The following is a 17,236-nucleotide window of genomic DNA, read 5'->3' as shown; positions in this document are numbered from 1 at the left end:
AGGGCTTGATACAGCCTATGTTAAGAGCACTTATATCCCCTTAGTTTCAATGTGAAAGAGCTATGCATGTCTAAAATAGCCGGAAGAGGACTAGAAGATGCTTTCAGGATCAACTGGGGTCTTCAGAAACAATGTCTCCACTTATCCCCTATCCATTTCCTTAATGCTGATGCTCTACAACAGAACTAGATGGACTTCAGACTTGTCAACCTGAACACCAACATCCACCCACCAGGTCCTACTGCAAAAGACAGATGCTTAGAATTAAGGAACAGGGTACCTTTGATTGGTTTTCAGTACCAGAACAAAGGTTCCACACCATTGCAATATGGTAAAAGCGAGCGAAAGGTTAAAAAAGATTATTCTAACATATTGCCAATTTAAATCTGTGCATCTTTGATTATATGTTATTTTGAGTCTTGTATTTTATCATGGACATTGGGGGGGGGGGTCTTCCTTGGAAACATACAGTGGTAAAACAATATTTTAAATACGGTAAATAAAAGCCTGTTCCTATCAAAGCTACAACACTTCTGGGTATTTTTCAAATGCACTACATGTCCTTTCCTGGTTTTTTGTGGTACTTGAAGAGAGCGGGTTTTAGCCTGCATACATGTTAGGTGTATCATTCATGGTTTAAATATGTTGGGTACCTATGCTTGGCTTTAAATGTGGGGTATGCTAAAAGCAGAGGGGAGAAGAGAATTATAAAGAGCTGGAAGCATTCACGCATCCTAACTGAGAGCATTCTGTGTAGGTATAGGCCTTGGGGATGCTTGCTATTGGCGTTTCCCAATTCAGTGCCTTCCGAAGCATAAAGGCACTGGGCCTGCCTATACTGGCCACAATGAGTTAGAGGGCAGATGATTCACATGACCTTGAAGGCATGCCAAACCGTGCATAGTGGATTGTGGGCATCTGCTTAGGAACTGGTGGCATGACTTCCAATTTTTCAATGGGCGGCATGCCAATGTATTAGTTCATACTACTGTTAAGCCTTGGCAGTCTTTTTTTGATCCACTGAAATATCAGCACAGACTGAGAATTTTGAGTACAAATACCATACGGGCCAAGCACTCAGAGTGCCTCTTCTCTACCCACAGTTCAGCCCTTATGTAGGGTTGTGTGACATGGCCGTATTGACTTATGATAAAATCCACACAGCCCTGATCATTTTGCAGTTCTTGGCTAGCTTATGTGCCTTGCTTTTCACTCTCTTGTTACAATTTCTCTCTTTTGCTATTTGTTGACTTAAAATAACTCAAGTTAGAATGGAGAACACCAACCAAAAATGGGGAAGAAGAGAATGGTGATGACTGACAGCTGCCTGTCCTTCCCAGGCCTATGAGGGTGAAAAGCCACAAATATATAAGATTATTTAAGGACTGATTCAGTAAGGCTGGGTTATAATTGTGCAGTTGCAGCAGGGCCCATACCTACCAGGGAGCATAGACTTGGAGCTTTCATTTTTAAAGTAAGAAAGCATCTAGCCCTCCTAGGAGGAGCCTTATGAAGCAAAATCTGCAGGCAACTTTATCAGCAATTTCTGTCAGATGACCCAGAGTGGCCACTCCCCATTTTCATAGTTTCAGCCAATAATGAAGTCAGAGTTGTGACTGATAAGTGAGCTATTTGGTTATAGGAATCCCTGGGGTCCGAAAGAGCTGCTGTCCTTTAGTGTCACTTTCTTTCCTGCTGCTAATCAGGTACAGATTAGAGCTGTACTAATTTGCCGCAGGCTCAGAAAAAAACACATGACCCTTTATACTACAATGTTGCATAACTCTGGTTAAAGGAACCATAGTTTGATATCTATAATGCAAACACTAAGTTCCCCTTTGCAACCATTTATATCTTCTTCTTTATCTTTACAAAAATCATGTGAGGTATGTTAGGCTGAGAGTTGGTGACTGGCCCAAGGCAGGAAGTGAACAAATCAAACAAGGTAAGTGAGTTTAAAAAGTTAAACTGCACATATGCAAGAGTACTTTCTTTTTGTATATCAATGTTGACAAAATTTGTGTGCGTTTTGCTTAGAGTTGCAGAAGTGCACACGCTCAGATTAATTTTGCACTCTACGAAACCTAACCCTACAATACTCTTGTAAAACTTCAAGATGCCGCGTGACTGTACCTTATTTTATGCATCTTTTTGGGGGGAATGGGGATTGTATTTTGGGAGCAGCCCTGGCCCCCCAACCCATCACCTTAGCCTGACCCTGATACGTGATGACTTTTGCACCCATGGGAAAAACTCCTGGTGATTGCACTTGATCGTGCAAGTTATGGCAAGTGAAATCTGTGATCTCATGCTTCATATTGCTTGTGCCAAGGGAGATGCCAGCAGGGTTCACATGACTGCATGTTGGTATTAAAGGGTTAAGAAGCTCTAATCAAGACGCTCTAGTCACTGAGCAGCTGGAGGTCGTTAAGCTTCCTGGAATGTGAGTTTGTATAAATAGTCAACTCACTCTGTGTTTGCCTTTTCCCCCTTTCCTTTTCTTTTGGGGCGTGTTTGCTGAAATGTGTGATTCTTCACCAGGGTTTTTTGTTTTGTGTAAATAAACCTTTTATTTGAGTTCCAAACCGCTTGCTCCAAGATTCCTTTATTGAAAAGATGCTGACTCTCCAGCCCTTCTTGAGCCGCTGTGCGAAAAGCTCTGCTGTAATGGGACATTGTGGCATCGGAAGCGCACTGGACATTTGCTAACCATTAAACTAATTAAAGTTTAATGGGACAGGTTATGGATGTTTGTACGTCAAGAAGGAGATAAGGAGTGCAGTTAAGAGTGATTTATGCAAGGACTGGAGCGAAGACAGAAGCGGTTGCCGACAACGAAAGCCTTCAAAGCAGCTTGAGTCCTGCAACGTGCCTAGGAAAAGTTTTAAAGAGGCACTGCGCAGTTTGTACTCGCTGGAAGACGGCTTATTCCTCGAGGAGCCACCTCAGCAGCTGGGAGACGGTCTACAGGTCTGTGAGTATCGTTCCTAAGCCCCAGGGAGGATGGCAGAGTCCCAGGAAAGTTTTACTGTCCCCTTTACGCGACTCAATGGGAAAAATTGGCAAGATTGGAAGGCTAGAGTAAGGGTTTGGTTGCAAGCAAAAGAGTTGTGGACTTGTACTGAAGCACCGCCTTTACAGGCAGCTGCAGACGCGTCTGCAGAAGACAAAGCAGCAGCGGCAGTTTCTCAGAAACGCGACAGGAAAGCCCAAGGTCTACTAGTTTTGGCAGTGGGACCAGAGCAAATGCCTTATGTTTCTGAGTTAAAGAACACGCATGAGGTCTGGACGGTTCTGCAGCGGCTAAATTCCAGAAACACTGCGGGGGCCAAGATCCATGCTACAAGATGTTTGTTTGATTTACGTCTCCAACCAGGAGCGTGTGTGAAAGAACATATTGCCAAAATGGTGTCTGCCTTTAATCAACTAAGACAGCTGGGCATTCCTTTCTCCATGGAGCAGCAGTCATACATTTTGTTGTCTTCTCTTGATAAAAGCTATGAGACTCTAGCTTTAACTTTGGAAGCTATGCCTTCATCTGAATTAACCCTTGAATACATTTCTTCTCGACTTGCTGATGAACAGGATAAAAGGCAAAGAGAAAGAGGTTTGTCTTCAAAGGGGAGTTATGCTGTGCCTAAGAGTGGTGATGCTGAGTTTGAGAACACAGTAAATGCTTTTGCAGCTAGACACTGTTTTCGCTGTGGTTCCTCTTCCCATTTAATCAGGAATTGTACACGTGAACCTGGTCAAGATAGCACCGAGGCCGTTGCCCCTAGTTACCAGACAAGGAGTTCCAGGGGACGTCGAAGAAGAGGAGGAGGTCGTGGCTACTCCCACAGCACACAGCACATGGCTTCAGCAATGGCGTTGATGCAAGGGCGTGGCCAAGGCAGCAATCTACGCTGGTTGATCGACAGTGGTGCATCTCATCACCTGGTGGCGCCATCTAGTGTCCGTTTGCAGAATTGCAGACATTTGCAAACCCTTAAAGTTGTGACAATGGCAGATTCAACTAAACGTTCCTTAGAGACTGTAGGCACAGTGTTTTTGAAGTGTTTGCAAACAGAAATTGATGCCTATGTGCTAAAGGGAATGAAGGGGTGTATTTTGTCTGTGTCAGAACTTGATAGAAATGGGTTTAAAACTGTGTTTGAAAATGGGGTTTGCACTATTTCAAAGAATAACGTATCTCTTTTGCAGGTGGAATGCAGAGATGGGTTATATTATTTTGAGACAAGTCCAGATGAAGTTGAACAGGTTCATGCTGGTTGTGTGAACTCACCTACCCATAATTCTTGTGTTCATTTATGGCATCGCCGTTTGGGACATATTAATTTTCAGTATGTTAAAAGACAACCTGAATTATCAGAAGGGTGCAAATTGAAAAAATGTACTAAGTATTTGGATTGTACTGCATGCAAAAGGGCGAAGGTTCATAGATGCAGCTATCCCAGTTCAAATAGGAAATCTGACAAAGTATTCCAACTTGTGCATATGGACCTATGTGGCCCAATGCCTGTTGCTAGCATGGGAGGTTCGAGGTATGCACTGTGTCTCTCAGATGACAAAACAAAGGTTACATGGTTTTTTCCTCTCAAAACGAAAGCAGATACTGCAGAAACAGTTAAAAATTGGGTTCATGCAGTAGAACTTGAATTCGGTACTAGAGTACTTGCTTTTCAGACAGACAGAGGGTCAGAATTTACCGGGTCTGTGTTGCAGAATTTCTTCAAGAAAAAGGGAATTAAGCATCGTCTGTCTACACGTTATTCCCCCCAAGAGGGAGGCGTGGCCGAACGTAAAAACACGGTTCTGCAAGAGTTGGCAAACTCTATGTTGTTTGATGCTAAACTTCCTCAAAGTTACTGGGCGGAAGCCTGGCAGACGGCTACTCATGTTCTGAACCGAGTATATAATTCGGTAATTGATACTACGCCATATTTTGCTTTATATGGGAAGAAGCCCAAAGTTAATTACTTTCGGGTGTTTGGATCTCAAGCCTATGTACTTATCCCAAAAGCGTTAAGGAAAAAGGGAGGTCCAAGGGCTAGGAAACTCATCTTTTGTGGGTACGAACCACATGCCAAATCTTGGAGGTTCGTGAACCCAGATGGGGATACTACAAGAGTGGTCCTCAGTAGGAGCGCTGAATTTTGTGAGCAATCTGGATGGACTCACTTACATGCTAACCCTGACATTTTGAGAGATGATTTAGGCATTTATGCTGAGAAAGAAAGTCCAGGGGGTGTTGAGCCAGAAGGGGATGGTGCACATGGTTCAGATGCAGATTCTGACCAGGCACAAGGTTCTTCTCCTAAGGTAGAAAAGCCAGAATCTAAAAGTGTTCCAACATCGCCAGTCATTAGGCCTAGCAGACAGCAAAAGCGAAGCAGGTCGCCTGCAACACCAAGCCCAAGGGAGGTATCTAAACAGAGGTCTTTATCCCTAGAGGCACGTCCAGACATAAAGTCTGATACAGATTCTGACAGCCAATGGTCAGAGGGGGCACAAGAGGAGCAATTGCGCAGGTCAAAACGTGCCACAAAGGGCAAGCCGCCAGAGCGGTTTAAGGTGACAAGTGTATACGTAAATATGGCACAGTGTGAGCCAGATAGCTATGTAGAGGTACAACAGCTTCCAAGCTCAGAAGCCGCAAAGTGGCAGGAAGCAATGGAAAAAGAGATGGCTTCAATGAAGTCTCTCGGTGTGTTTACAAGTACAGAGCTTCCAAAAGGCCAACAAGCTGTAGGTTGTCGATGGGTATATCGTTTAAAGCCCACAACTACTGAGGAGTTGCAATATAAAGCCCGACTAGTTGCAAAAGGGTTTTCACAGCGCAAAGGAGTTCACTATTCTCAAATTTATGCTCCTACTTCAAGATCGGAGTCATTAAGAATGCTTTTAGCCTCTTCAGCTAAGAAGGGAAATAAGCTGTTTCATTTTGATGTCAATGTGGCTTATTTAAATGCAGACTTACAGGAGGAAGTCTATATGACACCACCACCAGGTTTTGAAGGAGACAAGCCAAACCAGGTCTGGCGCCTACACAAATCCATTTATGGGTTGAAACAGTCCGCCCGTAATTGGAATTCCTGCTTAAACGATGCTCTAGAGAGCATGGGGTTCAGAAAGAGCGCAGCAGATGCGTGTCTTTATCTAAAAGGCTCGGGATGTGAACAAGAAGCAGTCTTGATATTTGTTGACGATTTATTATACAGTGGAAAGGACGATAAACTTGCACAACAATTTGCCACAAAGCTTGGAGAAAGGTTTCAGATAAAATCACTAGGCAATGTATCTGTTTATCTAGGAGTTAAAATTCAGCAAGATGAAGATGGGAACTATTGGCTCAGCCAAGAAGCTAAGATCCAGCAGTTGCTGGAAAGGTTTAAAATGGACAACTGTGCTGGTGTTAAAACCCCAATGGAGTTAAGTTACACAAAGGATGCTCAAACTGAGCAACAGACAGAGTTCTGTAATCCCGGGGTTTATCAGTCAGCGATAGGCAGTCTACTCCACATTGCACAGTGGACTCGGCCTGATATAACATATGCTGTCAACATGCTGTGTAGACAAGCTGAAAAACCATCAATGCATGCTTGGCAAGGAGTAAAAAGAGTTTTAAGGTATCTCCAAACTACCAAAAGGTTTCGTTTAAAACTATCAGCAGAGGGCAGCACACAACTTGAATGTTGGGCTGACAGCAGTTGGGCAGATGCTGGACCAGATAGAAAATCAGTGTCAGGAATGGCGATAAAATTTGGAAATGCACTAATTGGTTGGAGATCAAGAAAACAATCACTTATAGCTTTAAGTTCAACTGAATCTGAGTTCAATGCATTATCAGATGTATGTAGAGAACTGGAATTTTATAAGCAACTGGTACAAGAATTGTTTGGAGAATGTTCCCTACCTATCAGAGTGTGGGAAGACAATCAACCTTGTATTAAACTAGCTAAATCAGGTCAATTCAAGGCACACACAAAACATTTGGATATCCGTTATCAAAATGTATGCCAAAGTGTAAAACAAGGTTTAATTGAACTAAAGTATTGTCCAAGCCAAGAAAATCTCGCAGACGGTTTTACAAAAGCTTTGAGTCCGCAATCTCATAAATGTTTCTGTTCAGGTTTAAATTTGAATTAAGGTTGGTACAGCTCAGTGTTACGAGCGAGAGGGGGTGTTGGTATTAAAGGGTTAAGAAGCTCTAATCAAGACGCTCTAGTCACTGAGCAGCTGGAGGTCGTTAAGCTTCCTGGAATGTGAGTTTGTATAAATAGTCAACTCACTCTGTGTTTGCCTTTTCCCCCTTTCCTTTTCTTTTGGGGCGTGTTTGCTGAAATGTGTGATTCTTCACCAGGGTTTTTTGTTTTGTGTAAATAAACCTTTTATTTGAGTTCCAAACCGCTTGCTCCAAGATTCCTTTATTGAAAAGATGCTGACTCTCCAGCCCTTCTTGAGCCGCTGTGCGAAAAGCTCTGCTGTAATGGGACATTGTGGCATCGGAAGCGCACTGGACATTTGCTAACCATTAAACTAATTAAAGTTTAATGGGACACTGCAGGATCTGGCTGGAAGTCAAAGCCAAGCTGTTTCAAAACATTACGAAGATGCGGGAAAAGCAGGCTCACGAGTGCTGCTGCTTTGCCTCTTCCTGCTGTAATAATGGGCAGAGCAGAATTCTTGCCTTTCATGCCCTTGCTCCGTAATTAATGAAAGTGTCTTAGCTGTGGTTCAAATAATAACTCTTTGGGAATTTAATAAAATGGTATTCTTCAAAACAGCTGCGCTTAACCACTGCGAAGGCATTAGCTAATTAAAGCAATGATGAACCCCTGATATTACTACAATTAGGCTGCGATCAGATTAGAAATGTTCAAGTTTAACATCATTTTTTTATATTAAGCGGCTCAATAAGAAAATCAAGTCCTGCCGCACAAAGTTATCCTGTGCTTAAGCAAAACAGAACTCCTATTCTTTGTGATTAATTCTTATTTTATTCACACAGGGAAAAGAACATTTAGACAAGTGTTTATTAACAGTGTCCTCATCAGTCCTCCTCCTCCATCCTTTGTCTATTTAAGTGCACTTAGGTTGGAACAAGAACCACCCTCACTTATTTGCATTTGTAATGAATGTGATGTGAAACATAGTGGAGTGGAGGCTGCAAGAGAAGGACTTTGGGCCAGGCTCACATGCACCACCCCTCAACAGCACCCCCCAACAGACTTCTGTAACCTGTAGGAACCTCACCATCCAGGAGCATTCACGAAAGCCACAGCCACATGGGCAGGGGCTGTCATTCCCCCCTACGCCTTGCCCTCCCGGCATCAAAACTGAGTCAGAAACACTCAGAACAGAGAGCCACTTGTACAGCTATTAAACAACCACAAGAAGCCCTTTTTAAACAAAAATGGTCATAAATGTAACAGCAGCGAGTCAGTAATTGTGCAGGGGTACGAAGTGCGTAGCCATAAAAAAGCACAAATGGCAAAGTTTGCCTGGGCATGCACATTTAATAAAACACACATTTATTATATAATACATTACAAAGTCAGCAGACCTTCAATTCACCAGATGCTCAGAGCAACAGAACACTTCCCACCTCCCACTTTTCTTTTTCAAAGCTTTCTGCAGAAGACTTCACAGGCCAACAAGCTATTCCATATCCTGGTAGCGGAGACCACAGAACAGAGACAGAGGTAGTGGGTGCAACAGATGAGAAAAATGGATGTGCCATTAAAGCAGGCTTTGCCAACCTCTTGCCCTCCAGTTTTCCTGGGCCATCAGCCCCGACTGCATTAAAGGAACTGGAAGTAGGATCTTTCTAGAAGCAATGGGGTAGTAAAGAGATGTCAATTGATCCAACATGTTTTGGACCCTACTAGTCCTCCTTCATTAAAGGGCAGGAAGTGGACAATTATTCAAAGATGTTTTACAACTGTGGTAGTGTGGAGATCAGGTCACTATTTTGCCTCAGGCACCAAAATGACTTAGGTTGTCTCTGATCAAAGGCAGGAAGGGCAGGGAAAGGATTTATAAACAGGCGCCGGACTTGCCTTCATCTCCATTCATGAGACCTGTGGACTTTTGACATCACCTCACATCATCACTTGTCATCAGGTACATGGAAAATGCCAGCTGGTCCCCCACAATGGCTCCTGGGGGGTGAGGGTGTCATCTGAGTAGCAAACATGTGACCAGACTTGTGACCTTATAATTGCTGCAAGCTGGAGAAAGATAAGTGCTGCCTCCTCCCCGATTTTACAAATCAGCATTTAATACCTAGCAGATGTACCAGCCACACAAGGCACCTGGCCACAGTCTCTCCCCCCATCCCCCACCACAATGATCTTATTTAAATTGCAACAATTATTTCTGAATTTGCAATGTGTAGCTGTAAATTAGCATTTGAACGCTTTAGGGCAGGCATGGCCAAACTTGGCCCTCGAGCTGTTTTGGGACTACAACTCCCATCATCCCTAGCTAAGAGGACCAGTGGTCAGGGATGATGGGAACTGTAGTCCCCAAACAGCTGGAGGGCCAGGTTTGGCCTTGCCTGCATTAGGAAAACTGTGATCTATTTAAGTTGCTGATGATGTATAAGTGGGCACCCTCCTCTCCAGGGAAAGAGACAGATGCAAGATGCACCAGGCACCAGGCACTCTGTTGCTTGCATAAATGGTTCCAAGAGCCATAATGTTCAGTCAAAATGTATCTTTAGTTACTTGAACTTTGATATGTGTTAAGTATTTGGGGCTGTAGGCAACTAGGTAGGACCAGCACTGGAGACAACCCTTTAGTTCAGAGGAGAACTCAGCTGTTTTAAATGCTAAAAGCTGCACAGAGTAAGCCATTCTGAAGTCCATCAACAATATTCATAGGCTTCAGCACAGATAGATTTGTGCTTGAGTGTGCAAATGTGTGTAATCAGATATCTGTCTGTCTGTCTGTCTATGGCATTATAGAGCTATGTGGGAAGGAATGGGAAAGCTGTGACTCCAGATATCGCTGAATTACAGTTCCCACCATCCCTGAACACTGAGTGGGGCTGATGGGAGTTGCGATCCAACAACATCCGGAGGGCCACAGGTTCCCCACCCCAGATCTAGAATGTAAATAAGTAGAAAGGAGCCTTCCTAAGTTACAAATATGTTTGATTAGGGGCATCCTGAACCTTTTGCATTTCTGTGTAATCTCTGGGCACTGCAGCTCACTTTATTAGATGAGGTTCCAAAGTAATGTAAGCAATTGAACCGCACAGTATCTTTCTACATCTGACAAATATGAGCCAGACAAACATGAAGACTGGAGCAAAAACAGCTTAAATGTAATTTAGAAGCTGTCCCAAGACTCACATCCAAACCCTTAAATTCACCTCCCTTGAAAGTGTAACTGTATTACATATAAGTCTGAGCGTCTAATAAAATCCAATACTATGAATAAATGTGGCAAGAATGTTCTCACAGGAATCAGCTCTTCTGAAGATTAAGAGTGAAAGCCTTTGGAACAAGAATGATCTATATTTTTACCTTCTTTTCCCCCAACAAAAGAAGAGATGTATTGATGTACAGATCATTTCACTAGCGGGGGCTGATTCATGGCGCCACTGGGGAAGCACTGGCATTAGGAGGGCTGGAGCCTTCAAGAGGCACCATGTGCTTTCAGCATTATTATTGTTGCACTCAGATCATCCAGTCTAAGCCTGTGTTACAGTGATAGTTTACAGAGCTGTAATTTTCAATATACAGGAGTAGGCATAGATTTGCATTTGTTGGCACTGCGTAGTCAAGTCTTGTTACAGTCCAGAGATTTGTTTCAGCTGGGCGGAATAGTATGAGCTTCAAAATCTGTATTTTCAGAACTTCTTGGGGTGTTTTCAAGCATCCAATAAGAGCCCTGCCCATGACCCAAATCCAGCTGATCTTGGGTCACAGCACAACAGACAGTGTTGGGTGTGAGCATAGAAATAGATGCCAAATTGGCCCATTACAGGTAATGAACTTCAACTGATCCATGTTGCTTCTGGCCGCTACAAGGTTGTCTTTGGCTGGCCCAGAGCAGAGCTGGTCAGTAGGACCTGTGTTTAATTGCTTTCAACTCCTTTCCCCTCTGACTAGGGAGTCAAATAATTACATTTTAAATTGAGTTCTGATGCCAGTTTAAGTACATTTTAGTTCGGGTCCTGGACACAAATTCCTGCTTAGATAGAGCTAAGCAAACACCCCTCCCCTGGGGTTATTGTTTTTTAAGGCTTGCCATTGCTAAATAAAATTGTTTATGGAGCCCAAAGATTTGATCCATCTGGTGTGCATTACATTTCAAAGGGTTCCCCATCATAATCATATGTCTTCTGAAGTTTTTCTTTTCTTTTCTATCACCAGTAGTTATCATGATTCTTTTCAAAGATGGAGGTTCTCCCTATTTCAACTCAAGGCAAAATAGAGAGTGAGCAATTGCAATAACAGATTTTTAAAAAAGTAATAATAATAAAGATTACATTATAAATCATGGGAAAATAGGTAATTGCCAACTTGCTGCTCTCCAGCTGTTTTGGATTACAACATCAGTCCCATGTAATATTTGATATGGGGCTCATTGGTGTTGTGGTCCAGAACATCCAGAGGACACCAGGTTGAGTCAGGTGAGCAAGTATGGTTAGGGAGTGAAGAGTGAGCATAAAAGGATCAGGGGAGAGGTCCTTTTTGCCAGGCCATTGTCCTCATCTTCAGCAGTGGGATCAAACAACAGCAGGATGTGGGAATAAACAGAGATACTGGGAATATTCCCAGCCATTTAACTTACACAATAACCATCGGCTATTATATGATAAATTGGTTATGACAGAGATATAAAATAGTAACCACAGTCTTCTCCCAGTCAGATATTGCTCTTCTCAAAGGCTGAAAGCAGCTGAACTGCTGAGCAGGAAACACAGAGTTCCACTAACCATATGCAAGAATGTAAATGAACTATTTCTAGGTTTAGAAAAGTAAGAGGTAGGAATTTTATGTAAAATAAACTTCCAGTCAGCAATGTTTATTTGACAAGTGTGAACATGTGGCCTTTCTCTCTTTTAACCTCAAAGCTTATGCAAGCATTTTGGCAAACATCTTTTGCTTAATGTGGACTGTGGTTCTTCTTCCTTTGCTAGTGTGCAAACCATAGAGACCACTCTTCTTTTCAGAGCTGCCTTTTGCTAGCACTGAATGGAAAGAAATGTTGCTTTGGAAGAAAATGCAGTGTTTTCTCTTTAAAAACAAAAAAAGTATGTGTTTGCTTACAAGGACCCTTTCTATTACTGACTTACAGTCATGACCGCAAAAGAAGAACCCTGCTGGACCAGGCCAAAGCCCTATCTACTGTAGCTCAGCATCCTGTTTCCCACTGTGGCCCAACCAGAAGACTTCAGGAAGATCACAAACAGGACATGAGTGCAATAGCTCTCTCCTGTTGTTGTTCTCCAGTGACTGATGTTCAAAGGCATGGTGCCTAGAGATAACACAAAGCTATTGTAGTTAGTGAGCCTCACTTAATCTGCCTTAGCTGGTATGGGGAAAGGACAGACAACGACTTCGCATGTGGTTGCCATTTTAAGACATACTCATGTAAGCTGTGCCTACTAAGATAGCCTGTCATCTGTAGGTCTAGTCAAATGAGGTGCTGGTTTTTACCATGCTTTTCTTCTCCAAAATAGCTGACAAAGACAAAGTTTAAATGTCTGCTTCAAAATGTACATGTTCAATGGAAAGGGACCTTTAACTGGTCTGATCCAGTGTGGACACGCTCCTTGATCTGAATGAGGCAAAGCTCAGGCAGAGTCCATTTATAGTGTCTATGTTCCATCCTTCCTGTTACAGAGGCAAGGCTAAAGTGGAACTATGGGAAAGTGCAGGCAGGGCTTTCAGGCTCTGCCTAAGGTTCAGCTTGGCTATTTCTAGTTTTATTGTGATTAGCCAAACTGTACAGTCCCCTGGAGCATTAAAACTGTCCTGTCCTGTCACGCATGCCATCTTCTAACGTCCAAGACCTAGACAAAAACTCAAAAGGGTAGCCAAAGGTGTGCTGGACACACATAGTTTTGATTCAACTCTAGAGACTATAGAAACCAACTGTCCCATGTTGTGAGGCACATGATCTCTAGATAGTTTTGGGGTCTCCAACTCCCATCAGGCCCAGGAAGCAGGGCCAATGGTCAGGTTTGATGGGAATTGAAGTCCAACAACATGTTCTTCATCCTTGCTCTGTGGTGTGAAAGTCACTTTAACACCTGGCCTAGTCTCACCCTTCTCCAGAGATGTGTATGAACAGGCATGAGATAGATGGAACCTTTGGAGCCACAAGTTCCCCACCCTTCCTGTATAGAGATGGGTTAAGGCACCAACTATGGGGATAATTCAAGATATGCTTTTATGCGCTGTGTCTTTTTGGTCTGCAGACATTTCAGATGAGTGCTCCTCCTATGTTTTTGACCTGGGTGAACAGGCCTACTAAAATAAAGCTCTGGATTTAGCACAAGTTTTTTATGCTTACAGTAACAAACAAAAGGTACATCAAACTAAGTGCAATAAAATGCATTAAAATTTACCCATCAGGACCAGTCCTCTCTTCTCATGTCTTTTCAAAATTAATGCTAGCTGAACAAAGCATTTGGCCTGTAGAATTTCTTCTTTCTGCCTTGTAGAAATTTCAATCCTCATTTTCCCTAGCATGTAATGATATATCTCAGTTACTCTTACGCCAGAATGCTTCTTCCCATTTACCGAGGTTGTTTCTGTTGTCTGTATATTTTTAAAAATTGGGTCAGCTAAACACTAAAAAGCCCAAAGCCCTGAAGATATTTTTGCCTGAAAGCCTGTAATCCAAAATGTGTTTATTTGGGAGTCTAAATTGTGTTTGATGAAACTTATTTCCAAGTAAATCTGCTTAGAACTGCTGTGGAAACTGGACAATTCCTTCCTCCCCCCACTCCTTTATTTAACAAAAAGCTGTCATACCTTTCTCTGGACAATACAAAAAACAGAGACTGAAGCTGACATTATGGCATGCATGTATAAACACATTCAGGAAGTTTCAGCACTAACTGGTCAGGCTGCTTGCTTCTAACTTTGTAATTAAAATAAACTTGAACATGGATGGGGTGACAAATCTATTCAGATTCTTTTTCAAATACTGATAAATAGGTACAGATGAGTAAGTCGGTTGCCACTGATATGTCTGTTAGCTGCTATGCTTATCATCACCAAATGAACCCCAGAAGAGTTCAGGTGAAGACTCCTACCTGGCTTGTAAAATGGAGATGTATTTCCTCTCTGGATTTGAGTATACGGTCCAAAGATTCTTGCTCCTGATCTATTGGACCTTGCTTAAGCATTCATTCATTCATTCCAGAGGTATTTTTTTTGTTTTTGTTTAATAACCTAACCTTCTTCCAAATTGGACCACAGCATTGTGCTAATCAATAGTGTTTAAAGTACACCTTTGGGTATAAACACAGATCTCCTGGTAAGATGACAAAGGATATTCCTTAATGTGTGTCCTGTAAGGGAAATTTAGGCAGCCCCCTCCCACAGATGTTAAAAGCTTGCGGGGGGGGGGAACTATGTGAGCTAGCCCAGCAAGGTCATGACTCTGCATTCCGCTAGCATTAGAAGAGGCTATACATATGTACTAATGTTACACATGTAGAACTTCTCAACGAGAGATCAGATAATAATTCTTTTACAGCATGTACATAAGACAGAATGGATTATGCTGGCTGAATGCATAGCTAGGGGAAAGGCATGGCAGCAGGGTTAGGACTAACCTAAATGACCCCCTTCACACATGCTCTGAAATCCCTACAGAAAAGTGTCCTCATGGTTTGCATCCCGATATAGCTCTCCCCATATGTTCTCTCACATTTCTTGATGCCTTTGTTTCTGCTGCCATGCCCTGCTGGCACATAAACAACAATGTAATGGCATTCATGGAAATATGGCTATCTGTGGCTACTAGCAGTATGCCCCTGAGTATTAGCTGCTGAGGACAGTCCTATTGCACCAGGTGCTTTTGAGCTTCCTGTAGGCATCTGGATGGCCATTTTGAGAACAGGATGGTGGACTTAGTTGGGCCATTGGCCTCATCCAGTGGGCCTCTGATGTTCTTATGACATGGCTATCCTCTCCAGTTCTCCCATTGTCTTCCATGGGGTTACTTGATCCAGGCAGAGTTCAGGAGTCCAGTTTGCCAGATCAGAGTTGCACCCAGACCCTCTGTAAACAGTACCTCTGGGGCAGGGATGGGTAACATGTGGCCCTGCAGTTGTTGTTGGACTCCAACACCCATCAGTCCTAGCCAGCACGGCAAATAGTTTGGAAGTACGGGAGTAGTCTAACACCAGGAGGCCACAGGTTCTGCATCTTTGCTCTATTGTGTGAAGGTCATTTTAACCAGAGCTGGTCTCACCCTTCTCCAGTGATGTGCATGAACAAGAATATGATAGAAAGTTTAACTCCTCAGGCAAAGTCATGGTGACTTGAGAAGCAACTGATGTTATCTGGTGCGTGTGCTAACACTTCCGCATGAGACCAGATTGCACTGAAATAGCTTCTATGCCACAAAGGTAACATTTGAATCAGACCTGCATCTGCCTTAAATGACATTCACCAGAGTAATAGAAGGCAACAATATTGTTCAGTGCTTCCTGCTGCTTTCAGAAATTGCTACAATGAACTTTAATACGTGAACTCTAAAGAGAGCTATATGGGATGCAGGTGGCGCTGTGGTTTAAACCACTGTGCCACTTGGACTTGCCGATCGGAAGGTCGCCGGTTCGAGGCCCCGCGACGGGGTGAACTCCCGTTGTTCAGTCCCTGTTCCTGCCAACCTAGCAGTTTGAAAGCACTCAGTGCAACTAGATAAATAGGTACTGCTCCGGTGGGAAGGTAAATGGTGTTTCCTTGCACTGCTCTGGCTTTGCCGGAAGCGGCTTAGTCATGCTGGCCACATGACCTGGAAAAACTGTCTGCGGAAGCGGACAAACGCCATCTCCCTCGGCCTGTAAAGCAAGATGAGTGCTGCAACCCCAGAGTTGTTCGTGACTGGACTTAACTGTCAGGGGTCCCTTTACCCTTTACCTTTAAAGAGAGATATAGAAGAAATCATTGTGGTTAGGGTTCATATGTATTAAGAGCTTCATATGTCCTTCCATAGCTGTCAATGTTTCCCTTTTTAAAAGGGAAATTCCTTTATTCTGAATAGGAGTCCACGCAAGAAAAGTGAAAAGTTGACAGCTATGTGTCCTTCATGTCAGTAATCCATACAACATCCCTGTAAAATGGGCCAATATTTTAAACCTCACTTTTTAGATGGGGCAGGTGGCTGAGAGATAGGAGCTTTTGCATCATTCCAGTGAGCTCATGGCTGAAGCAACAGGAACATTTCAGCTGCAATATTCCTGGCACCTCACATCTCCCTTAGTTAAGGCCACCTCAATAAATGATGCCCCATTTAAAGAGGGGCCCCCATGGGCACATTTATTGAGGTGGCCTTAACTAAGGGAGATGTGTGTGGGTCTCTCAAGAAATAGCAGCACCAGGAAAAGGAAGAGTTAAACTTCTTCCTCTCCACCCACCATGCTCCTGAGGCTGTTTTGGCTGCTCCTACATACCAAAAAAGTTGCAAGTTAATTGCATTCAAGTGATTTATGTCTCCTCTGGTTTGGCCCTTGGCTACTACAGCATAACAGTTGGCCAAATGTCTTCAATGAGTAATTTACATACAGGGTGTCCTGCCTTGAGAAATTGGTTAGGCTACATAATCCATTGTTCTTGTTGCTTTGACTCTGGCTGCATTGCATGAAAATGAAATGGGCTCACTTCCTGCTGGTGCATGCGTCTACCTGTCTGTCTCTACCTGTCAAGAAGATGATCACTTCTGACAGCACTGTTCTGGTAAAGGAGACTACACTGAGCCATTCCCTCATGGTGAAATATCATAAATTGTTGTTCTTTACTTTACTTCTCTGCTGGGAAGCCAGGAAATGTAGATGTGTCCCACTTGCCATACTTTTCAAAATCTAGATGAACCTTCCCAATAGTATACTGTCATTTGCAAAGTAGGTGGAGTTGTAGATGAAAGAGTCCACCGCAACCTTTGGAACATGCCAATATTTCAAAGAACCTGTTGTGAAAGTTCAGCGTAATCAACACTATTATGCATGGCTGTAATTTCATGATTGTTTGTAGGATGT

The sequence above is a fragment of the Podarcis bocagei genome (assembly GCF_964188305.1).
Source record: "Podarcis bocagei genome assembly, chromosome: 3".
Taxonomy (NCBI): Eukaryota; Metazoa; Chordata; class Lepidosauria; order Squamata; family Lacertidae; genus Podarcis; species Podarcis bocagei.
The sequence above is the reverse complement of the archived record's forward strand: the minus strand, read 5'-3'. Positions refer to the sequence as shown.